This window comes from Trachurus japonicus, chromosome 24 (assembly GCF_045865225.1).
Source record: "Trachurus japonicus isolate A0001 chromosome 24, Traja_1.0".
Classification (NCBI taxonomy): domain Eukaryota; kingdom Metazoa; phylum Chordata; class Actinopteri; order Carangiformes; family Carangidae; genus Trachurus; species Trachurus japonicus.
In genome coordinates this window covers 24,046,408-24,057,622 of record NC_140930.1, presented here as the reverse complement: position 1 = coordinate 24,057,622, position 11,215 = coordinate 24,046,408, and positions in this window count along the sequence as shown.

The following is an 11,215-nucleotide window of genomic DNA, read 5'->3' as shown; positions in this document are numbered from 1 at the left end:
GAACACCAACAGTGAGCCCAAGGCATAAGAACGTGTTGTGGGATATCATAGAACATAGTGATAGTAATGATGATAATAAATATATAAAAAAGAAAGTAAGATTAATTACACACACAAAAAGAAAAATAACAATAATTAAAAAAACTAATTGCATACAGAACAAAAATACACACATATACAAGATACATAGACACGTACAGACATACAAACATACATACAAACTTGTCTATATAGACAAGACAGAGGGAACTTGACATCTAGAGGCACTAAGGTGAAAGAGCCAGTGGCAAAATGAACTTAAAGCTTGTTTTTCAAAGAGTCAGTAGTGCTTGGTTTGAGCCTTTTCAGGCACAGATGTAAGGGAGAATTACAGAAAATCAGGCCCAATTTTATTTGCATTTTTCCATGGAAAGTTTGTCCCATAATCTGTCCCTCTTTGCACGACTCCACCCAACGACACCTCCTCAGTCCTGGGCTCTTGTTTTGTTTGTGTTGTTCTGAGAATCTCATCCTGTTGTTTCTCTGGGTGTGTGAATACCACATGTCTCTGTCACTGCAGCCAACGCTCATATCTCACACTCTGGAATCACTCTTTTCTTGAGGTGAGTCACACTCAGGCCGGTCATGACCTACGTGATCCAGTTTCAGAGAGACATGTGCTAACCTGCTGTGCTGTGCAAAATGTGATATAACAGCACAGGAGAGTGACACCAGTAGGGGGAGTCAAACATTTGCTGTCAGTAATCACAGTCATTTTCTAAAACACAGCGAGAAAGAGAGAGAGTGATGATAGGGACCCTATTGGTCTCTTTGCAAGAGAGGTCTCTCAAAAAAAACTCTACTCTGAGCCATGCATTACATTTTGGAAAGCCCAGCACTGAGCCAAGGATACTGAGGCATGAATAGAACATTTTGATGATGAGTTGTATCTGGGACTTTTGCCATTTTACCATTGGCAATGAAACTAATGGTGTGTGTGTGTGTGTGTGTGTGTGTGTGTGTGTGTGTGTGTGTGTGTGTGTGAGAGAGAGAGAGAGAGAGAGAGAGAGAGAGACTTGATTCCAGACTCAAAATCCTTGGGGCATTTTTGTTGGGTCAGTAAATCAAATTATAATTAAAGTGGTCCCTTGGGGTATTATAGCAAGCTCGAGAAGTGAGGCACTCATGATGCTTCACAGTCTCATTTTCCCAAAACCTGTTGGAGTGTCAGATGTGAGCAAAGAGACATTAAAGAGCCAGAAAATAACTTTTACCATCATCACTGGCTGAAACTTTCACATCTGAGTGTCAGTCGTGGATTTGCCCAAGTGCCAGTTGGACGACATTGACACTCATCTGATTGACACATCTGCACCAGCTGCTTGTGCCAACCTGAATTCACAGCTCAAAAACAAAACACAAGAGATTTAAAGGAGGCATATTCTGCCCCTTTTCCACAAATTAAAATAGTTCCCAGGTGTCTTAAAGACATGTCTGTGACATGATCCTTTGTTCAAAATCCCCCAAGGATCAAACATCACAGCTCTTTTCATCCTCTCAAAACAGCCCTGTTCAGAACGGCTGGTTTAAGTGCCTGTCCCTTTAAATGCAAATGAACCACTGCTTGCCCCGCCCCTTCTACTGGTACCAGGTAGGGGTGGGATTATACAAATTGGGAAAACTAGTTACATTGTCAGACACCTGAGGGAGCAGCTCATAAAACCACATGGATTTCAAACTAGGGAGCCTGAAAATTACAGATTATTTTGTCAATTCTCACATTTTGACAAGACAAGACAAACACCTAAATACAGTATATAAGAGCCTTCGAAAAGTGATATTTGCATAATATGTTCCCTTTAAAACTTTGCTTTGATGGCACAAAAATATATGTTATATGTTTATACCCTTCTGTTGTGTTACAAGAGCTAAGAGCTAAGTGTATTTGTGCTTCTGTGCAGGTTAAACTCCTTTTTCTGGTGATTTCTGACGTGCAAAATCAAGTACGTTCACCAAATCTTGGTGTCAGGATGTGACAGAAATTTCACCATTAAGTTTCCTCATGAGTGTGAGCACTTTGCACTTCGCCTCCTGATCAAGTCTTCCCTGGAAAGATCCTTGCACAGCCTGGAGTGTCCCTCCACCCTCGGTTGAAGAGTATTCTGATTTCTTATTCCCCCTCATCACCATATTTGAACTCTGAGGAAACATTTGTGTTTACCATCAAATTGTTCCTCCTCATCCACACTCAATTACATTACGTCTTCAGCGGGTCAGCTGTAAGCGACAACCTGACATGTAATTACTGTACATCAGAGACCTGAGCATCTCTGGTGGTTTTCATCCTGATGACAGTGCAGATTCAGCTCTTCGTCGTTCTGGCCTGTGGTTGTTGAGAGAAATTGATTTTGGTTTTCCAGACATTAAGCCTGTTATCATTATTCCTCCTCATTTAAGTTTCATGCATACTAGGTCAACCGTGACTTAATCACATCACAACTAATGCCTTGTACTCTGGGCGTTTAATCCCTTTCTTCTTTATGTGTGTGGTGTGTGTGTGTGTGTGTGTATGACTCATCACATGATCTCTCTCTATAAGGCCTGAGATGTAGGTCAGCGTATGCACTGTTGGGCCTGTGGCTTACCCATTCAACTGACCCTAAATGTAACGTGGCAACATGCAGGTCTGTGGGATGCGGATGCTCGGAGAGTCTGATATCACAGTACGGTCGGGTAAAGCTGTCGCTGCATATGTGTGTTTCTGTTTCAGCTCTGCTCGTGTTGCGTGGGAAGCCCCGGTTTAAATTTAGTATAGCAGTATATAAGTGTTATAAGCTGCAGATGGGCTGGTGAATGTGTCATTGTGTATTGATTCTGGACATGCAATTTATTTTGGCTTTATTCCTTTTTACTGGGTGATGTATTTTGTGCACATTCCCAGAACAGAACAGAACAGAACGGATCCCATTTAATTCATGCCTAATACTGTTTGTGTCTCTTTTTATCTGTCATTTCAACCCAAACGGGACAAAAGCTCCTCTGTACATGATGTTCTTTGACATTTGACATGCATATTATAAACAGCATGAAACCATGACCATACCCCTGTTAAAACTAGATACAATAACCTGTATCTCTTTGAAATGGAAATCTTGGAAATGTAAAACCATAACTAACAAGAACCTCAGAGCAGTAGCCATAGAGTATTTCTGAGGTGAAGCCTTTCTATGGATGCAATACTGTAATAAAGTAAAACAGAAAACAACCTGTAAAAAAAGAACACCCATAATCAAAAAGGTATTGGTGATCTTCAATTTCTCTTATGGTAAAAAACATTTAAAAACAGAAAAAGTAAAAACAAGTATATATATTGTGGAGAAAGCCATGCTATTTGTAGCTTTAAAGGCCTTATGCCTAGAAGTAGATCTTCCTTATCATTGTTAGTGTCAGTGACTGAATTGTTTCCAACTGAATGATCATAAAATAAAATTGGCATTTAAAAAAAGATAAAGAGAGAGCAGTGAGCAACGCTGAAATAAATTCAGTTTGAGGAAATGCTTGGTGAACTGAATGAGCTCTATGTAGATTATTGCCTCCCACTCACCGCTATAATACACACTGAGCACTCCTTCACAAACTCATCAGAGGTTCCTTGAAATTCATTGAATATTGTTTTGTGAAGGTAATTGATAGGATTCGTTTTAATACATACTGTATGCCGTACAGTGTATCTAAGCCTAACATGCAGCGCTGAAAGATGTAAACAATATTTCTTTTCTTTTTTTTCATATAGCTCAGCTGGGATAACATGTGTTGATGGCTGGCAGAGTGGTCCATTAGGGTTGGTTCATTCTTATAATGATATTCCAGCTATCACAAATGTATCACCATTAAAAAGCACATTCATGACCGCCAGGGGATTAACCCATAAGAACCCAGACCCATTTATCCTTGAAGGAAAATTAAGTGGGGTGAAACACAGACCAAGTGGAATGCATGGAACACATTTTTGAAGTTTTTTTTGAAATAGCGCCACCTATTGTCAGAGATCTGGAATGTTGCATATATGTCACATCGGGCGTTTTTGGTATCTTAAATTTTCACTTGAAAATAAATGGGCTTAACATTTTCTTTTGCTCTGTAACACAAATTTGACCTTTTATTTGCATTTCCATAACATATATCAAAATTACAAATTTGCTGGTTACTATTAACACCTTTTTAAGACAAGTTTCACAACAAAAAAGGGCAAACACTATAGAAATGCGAATATTGCCTCATATTGAAGGCTTTAACCAGTTACTGAAGCCTTAAAAGCTGTGCAACCACAATTTTCTTTCCAACTACAAATACCTTGGCATCTGGATGGACAGTTGTCTTAATTTTAAGCACCATATCACCACCCTCATTGCTAAACTAAGAACAATACTTGGCTTTCTATACAGAAATAAGCACAGTTTTCCTACTCACCACAGGAAAAAAATTGGAGACACTATTTTTTCTCTGTTTTAGAGTATGGAGATGACATCTATGGAAGAGCTGCTAGTTCCGCTTTGATTCCCCTGGATGCTGTTTACCACTCAGCTTTACATTTCATTTCCAATGATTCATATAATACTAATCACGGCACTCTTAAAAAAATGTCGGCTGGTCATTTCTGACAGTACGGGGAAAACAGCATTGGTTTTTATCCATTTTTAAAGCCCTGTCACAGTTATTGTCTCCTTATTTATCATCTCTGTTAACTATGAAATCACAAAACATTGGTACCCACTCACAGAACTGATAGTTGGGTCATATTCCATTCGTCAGAACTGAGCTGGGTAAAACGTCCTTCTCTCACAATGCACCACATGGGACCCTCTCTCCCATCAGTACAGCAGTCCAGAACCCTTGTCTCAAACCTGGTCCATGACTGTTTGACTGAGTTAACTTTTCTTATTTGTTTCCTAATATTTTCTTATGTAAACTCTCATTCTTCTTTGCTGTATTTGTTGTTCTGTATACAACATCTATTGCACGTCTGATGATCGTCAGTGCATCCTGAACACTGTATCCTATTTTGTTACAGAAAATACAGCAAAAAAGCATAATTACATTAATATGGGACCAGCATGGGATACTAAAATCTTGTTCATTTACTGAGAAGAGTGTCTCTGCTAAATCTGTGGTTCAATTTCCGGACTGATATATCATTTTATTAAATATTGATTGAATTTGACATTATTTTTATGTTAACATTTTTAAATTATGTTTTAAATTGAACAATATAGAGTATATTAATTCAAAATACCTGAATCACCTAATTTAATTGAGCAGTTCTTTCCCATTTTCCTCATTGTGACATAGGCGTCACATGGTATTTTTCCTGACTTTTTTAAGGCCTTAGCCCGATGTGACGTATATGTCACAGCAATATTTTCTTAAATTGTTTTATATGAGTTTCTTCAAAAAATGAGGTCAGAACAGGTTAAATACAACAAGGGACATGTTATAAAAGGATTTGCATTGTGAAATGGGTGGTGGCTTATTTTATTGACAGAAAGCAAGCTTTTTAAAAGTAGCTGCCTCTGTGAAATGTGCCAACTCTGCTGGCCACCATCTTGGAAATGTTGTCATGGATAGAGAGATTCACAGAGAGTCATGTGACTGCACCAGGATGTTGAGTAGATGTCGCTTAGGGACTTTATGAGTTAAAAGTTCAACATAAATATGTGTAAGGGGCTTTCCAGGACACTTGAAGGCAGTGTGACACCCGTGTCACCGTGGGTCCTTATGGGTTAATGCTGCTGACTTTTGTTGTTGCCCTGATTTGTCCTGAAGTTGACCTTTTTATCTCAAAGAGAAATCTCTCAACAACTGTTGTAGAATGTCATGAAAGTACTGTCACCGTCAGCGTATAGCTTTATCTATCACTTAAGTTAGCCTAAAGTGTATGATGACGATCACTTTCTAAATAACATTATCTCTAACACACTTGACCAGTTAGAAAAGTTTCTTGTTATGTTATATGTTGAAAATAATTTGTTTTCCTTTCTTTGTTTTTTTTCCTTACACACACACACACACACACACACACACACACACACACACACACACACACACACACACACGCTCATGTTTGTAAACTATTGCACACTTCTTTCACATTCAATTACAGCTCAATGAAAAGCTCTCAGCTCAACACACATGCACAAACATAGACACAGTGCACTCCATTTCCTCATCTGGGGTTGCCACGGTAACCGGGTGAATCCGGGGGGAAGTGAGTGTGTCCCCATGCTTTGTTGAAAGTATATGACAGCGAGAGTGTGTGTGTGTGTGTGTGTGTGTGTGTGTGTGTGTGTGTGTGTGTGTCTGAGCGAATGATGGTCTTCTAACCCCATCACTCTGAATCTCGTCCAACAATTTTATTCTTCGACAGGAAGCACAGAGACAGAGGAGAGGATGGAGGGTGATGAGGGGAGAGCAGAGGTGAGAAAAGAGGATGAGAGGAATAGAGAGATAGAGAGATTTGTAAAAGTGAGAGGAAAAGCTGTGTGTTGAACTCTCTGAGCCATGTTGGAAAATCATGCCAGAGGTGCAGCCAGGTAAGAACAGAGCGAACACGACAGTGGTGCCAGAGAGGAGGCAAATACAACCATGGTTATCATTTACTGCACAGTCATGAGGATGAGTGTGGAGGACAGAGACGGATGACGGAGGACAGAGAAGGGACGTCAGGAGAGGGGGGGGGGGGGATCCTTGCACGGTGTCAAGAAGTTTCTGGATATTTTATGTAAGTATTACTACTTTGTTACTAACAAAATCACTTGTCTGTGAGGTTTTTTTTTTTTTTTTACATCAGTGAAACTCCAAACGCAGCTTCATTGGGACTGTGTGTGTGTGTGTGTGTGTGTGTGTGTGTGTGTGTGTGTGTGTGTGTGCTTTTGTTTTACACAGACTTGATATAAATGTATGGGAGATAGGAGTCAGAGGAGTCCCTGATTAATGAATTGGTCTCAGCTGTGGTTCTGGCCTCAGGCTCAGAGGTTGCCGTGACGACTGACACACCTCAGGCTGAGGAGGATCAATCAAACATATTGCTTCAGTATACTTTCACCTATAGAGAGTCCATTTAAACTGTATGTAAATGTAGACACAAGTCTCATCCCTGTTGAATGATCATGATCATGATCATTTTTGGGAGAAATGTTGAGATTATTATGGGTGTGTATTGTAGAGAATGTTCAGGTTGTGGGTGAGTGGGTGACATGGACAAAGTCCAGCTCCTCCAGGAGTCTGGGTCTGGATCCACAACAGAGGCTCTAGGTTGAGGTCAGCCCACCACATCCAACCAGTAGCACCTTGGTGTAGCCACCAGGCGCTGGCTGATGAGCCCCCTGCTGGGTCTGGTTACAGACTGGGTCCTGGACTTCCTCCAGCAGGGTGACCTCTTCCTGTCTGGCTTTTCTCATGAGGTTTTCTTGAAACATTCTTTGTCGGGCCCCTCACCTGAAGACAAGTTGCCATGGGAGACCCTGCATGAGCACATTGCACCAGACAACAAAGGACTCAAGTTCACAGGGACACGCAAACCTCTCCATGGACTTCTCCAGAAGACACTCCTCCTGAGCTTGGTCCTGGCAGGTAGACTTAGGATAATATGACTTTGTCCTTCAAGTGCATGCGTGTGCGTGTGTGTGTGTTTGGTGCACAGTGAGAGGATCTCAGGCAAAACCAAAAATATCAAAATGTCTTGGGAGAAATAACCAGAACTGTTTAATGTGACTGTTGCTGATAGTGAGGCACTGGTTGAGAAAACAGGTCTCAAGCACTTTGTAGGGTTTTTATATTGGCCTAGATTTTAGTCTTATTACAGATTCCATGTTACTTTGCATATGCAAATCAGCAGCCACAATCTATCATTTCCATACAAATTCACTTCAGCTGCAGCTGCATTTGAGTTGTTGGCTGACTGTCAGTGCTGCATTTCCAGCTGATCACAGCTGCTGTTTTCCAAAACTTTAAATAACTTTTATGCACTGGTAATAAAAAAAACACTGCCCATTAAACTATTATAGAATTGAATGACCCCCACTGTGAATGTGGGGGATGAATAGAACAGAGCAGAGATTCAAGAACAAAAGGAAAGCTTTAATTTTGAAGGACACAGTGACCAGCGCCTTAATCACGGAGCTGCACATTTCCATCTGGGCCCACAGTGCTCAGCAGATAATGACAGACCATTTCAAATGTTTCATTGTAAACACTCAGTCAGTCCTCACTGCTGTGAGTGTCAGTGACTAATTTCTGTGACTGTAAACCATTTCCAATTCTCTTTGATTCATTTTGAAAGAGTCCCACCTGCTCAGCAGCATGTGCATGCATTCCAGTGTGTGTGTGGGGCCAGATGGTAATCAGCATTGTGGCGATGAAGGGAGTGGAGTCGTCCTCATCCTCATCATCAATGATTAAGGGAATGGAAAACAAAATCCTCCTCCACTCTGTTGCTGGGTTTGAGCTGAAAGCAACAGAGATCAGGAACATGAGGATGAAGAGACAAAGTGAAGGGACAGGGAATCAAGTCTTTACCCTGGTGTCTCCGTCTGGTCTGTCCTCAGAGTCTCATCTTTGCTGCTGAGCTTCTCTCTGACCAAAACAAAGCCTGAACACATTTCACAGCCCGACTGGGGTGTGTTAGTCTGCTGTCCATGTGTATGTGTGTTTGGTAAACTCTGGTAAACACTTGTGGTTGTGGGTGCTCTCTTTGCCCATTTGTGTCAACAGTTATATCTACAGATTCTGGTGTGTGTGTGTGTGTGTGTTGCGTGGGAGGGTATGTTTGGGTACATTTGAATATGTGCATCTTGCTAATAAGAACAAACTCTTTGAGCAGCTTTCATCAGTCACGCTGACTTTTTCTTGTCGGAGGCAAAGCATAGCAGAGCAGAATTATTATTTCAGATCAATCGTTCATGTCTGTATTTCTAAACCAAAAGCTGCATGCATACATAAAAGAACAAAACATCAGAGCTTTAAAATCAAATCAAGAACCAATCAAAGAAACAGACGACCCTCTATCTGCTGCTCACAAACACTCAAGGGCCGGTGACATTTCCCTACCATGTAAATTGCAGCGATTAAAACCCACGAGTCAACATGAGTCTCAGTGTGAGGCCATTAAACAGACAATCTGACGGACAACAAGAGGCAAAAGGCAAATCATCAATAAATCTCCAGCTTCCTCTTTGTGTGCCACCTCCTTCCTGTTTTCAGTGTCTGTGCTCATCCCATAAAGCCATAATAACCACATATACACACAGACATTCACTGTTGCAGACAAGGTTTTCAATTATTTCAAATATTTTGTAATGACTCTCTCATATTTCACATTGCTGCCGAAGCATGGTGCCACTTTTTGACGGCTTCTGACCTTCCAGTCAACTGTTCGGATTTTAAAAAACGTTCTTTCAAATAAGCAATCCATCACAGTGAGCATGCGTCATTGAATTATTCCGTGTTACATAATCAGGATCTGATGATGCAGCTGCACAGCCTGTTTAAAAACTCTGTCTTGGCGCTGGTGGATTTGCACAGTTTGATTTAAAGAAGTCACCAGACTCACAGGTTTGTTCTGATATGTTTAATTTTCTGGAGACACCGACCATGAACTTACAGTGTACACCAATCATCCATTGTTAAATCTCACACAACAAAGCTCGGCTCCTTGTTTGACAAACCAAAGAGGCGTCCCACTGGGCTTCATTTAACAAGATTAAAAAGCAATCTGATAATCTGCTGAATCTCATTATTACTTGCTAAATGCAGGAGGGTGCTAAATTATAGTAGTGATTCTGCTCATGTGAAGTCTGATGATGAGATCATGGTGAGATCGTTTCAGCTTTAGGAGACACTTTGCAGTGGCTGGTCACAATTTTGAGGACAAGCAGTGACCATCTTTATTTTTAAATTAATCATGATTATGTTGCAACTTCAAGTCTTACAGCTTAGTTCTTAAGCCTCTACAAGCCATTAATCCTGAGATTTTCACTTCTGAGGACAATCAGGATATATTTTTTCTTTGTCTACTGCTCCTCTAACTGCAAATCAAATAACTCTGGGTTTTCTGTTTCCACCAGTGCTGATCTCAGCGTGGAAAACTGCTCATGGTGGAGATGGGAGTGATACAAGTAAATACAGACTGACATCTAAACTATACTGTTTAACTTAAAGTCTAGAGTCAAGTGTAAACTGTCAGCTCAAGGAATTTCTCACATCAGTCCAGTTCCAGGTCTGTGACTGTTTCTGACACCACTCACTGAATAACATTGTTAATGACTTAAATGGAAAAAACATTCAGTTGATTTGATGGTTTGAATTCACTTGCTTTTATGTTTTCCCTGAGTTACCTGAGGGTGTTCCACAAGGTCCAGTGCTAGGTCCAGTTCTTTTTACAATCCATGATTTTACTTCATGTTTAACTAATTGCCATAAGGATGATACATATTGCAATACTCAATTCTCTCCTTAATGATTTTAACATACTGAATTTGCATAAAATCAACTTTATTCGGTTCAGTGGTGTTAATATTTCCATTTTGCAAGGATCCAGTGCTGAGCATTAGAGAAATTAAACACCTCGATGTTTGGACAGATGACAAACTCCCATCCAGCCATCTTGTTTTTACAGAGGATGATAGCTGATAGCTGAGGCAGTTTTTCTCTCTGTTGTGTATCAAGGTGATGTGATTTACAGACGTGCCTCTGCTTGCACTGTAAAACACTCTGATGCCGTTCATCACTGTGCCTTTAGGTTTATTAGTGGTAATGTTTCCAGTGTTCGTCAGTGTATCCTGTGTGGAAACTCTGGGTGGTCTGAGAGACGTGATAGACCGGTGTTTGTTTATCTTTAAGCTGTTTATTGGGAAGCTGCCATCTTATATCACTTCAGTGCTCCACTGGTGCTCATATCAGCCTCGGTCTCATGACTGGCTCATGACTCACTGCGAGTCCCTCAAGTGCGAAGAGCTTGGACGATTTGCTTTTAGTTTCCAACCACCTGGAACTCTTCACAGACATCACCACGCAAATGAAATCCCAGTCTATATCAATGATCACAAACCTTTACGTTACAGCTTCTGGTTTTACATGTTTTAATTGATTTGTCTGTCTGCATGATGTTTCTTCAATTAATCATGACTGACATTGTTGTAAATTAGGGGCAGCCCTCAATGATTTTTGAGTATAGATTAAG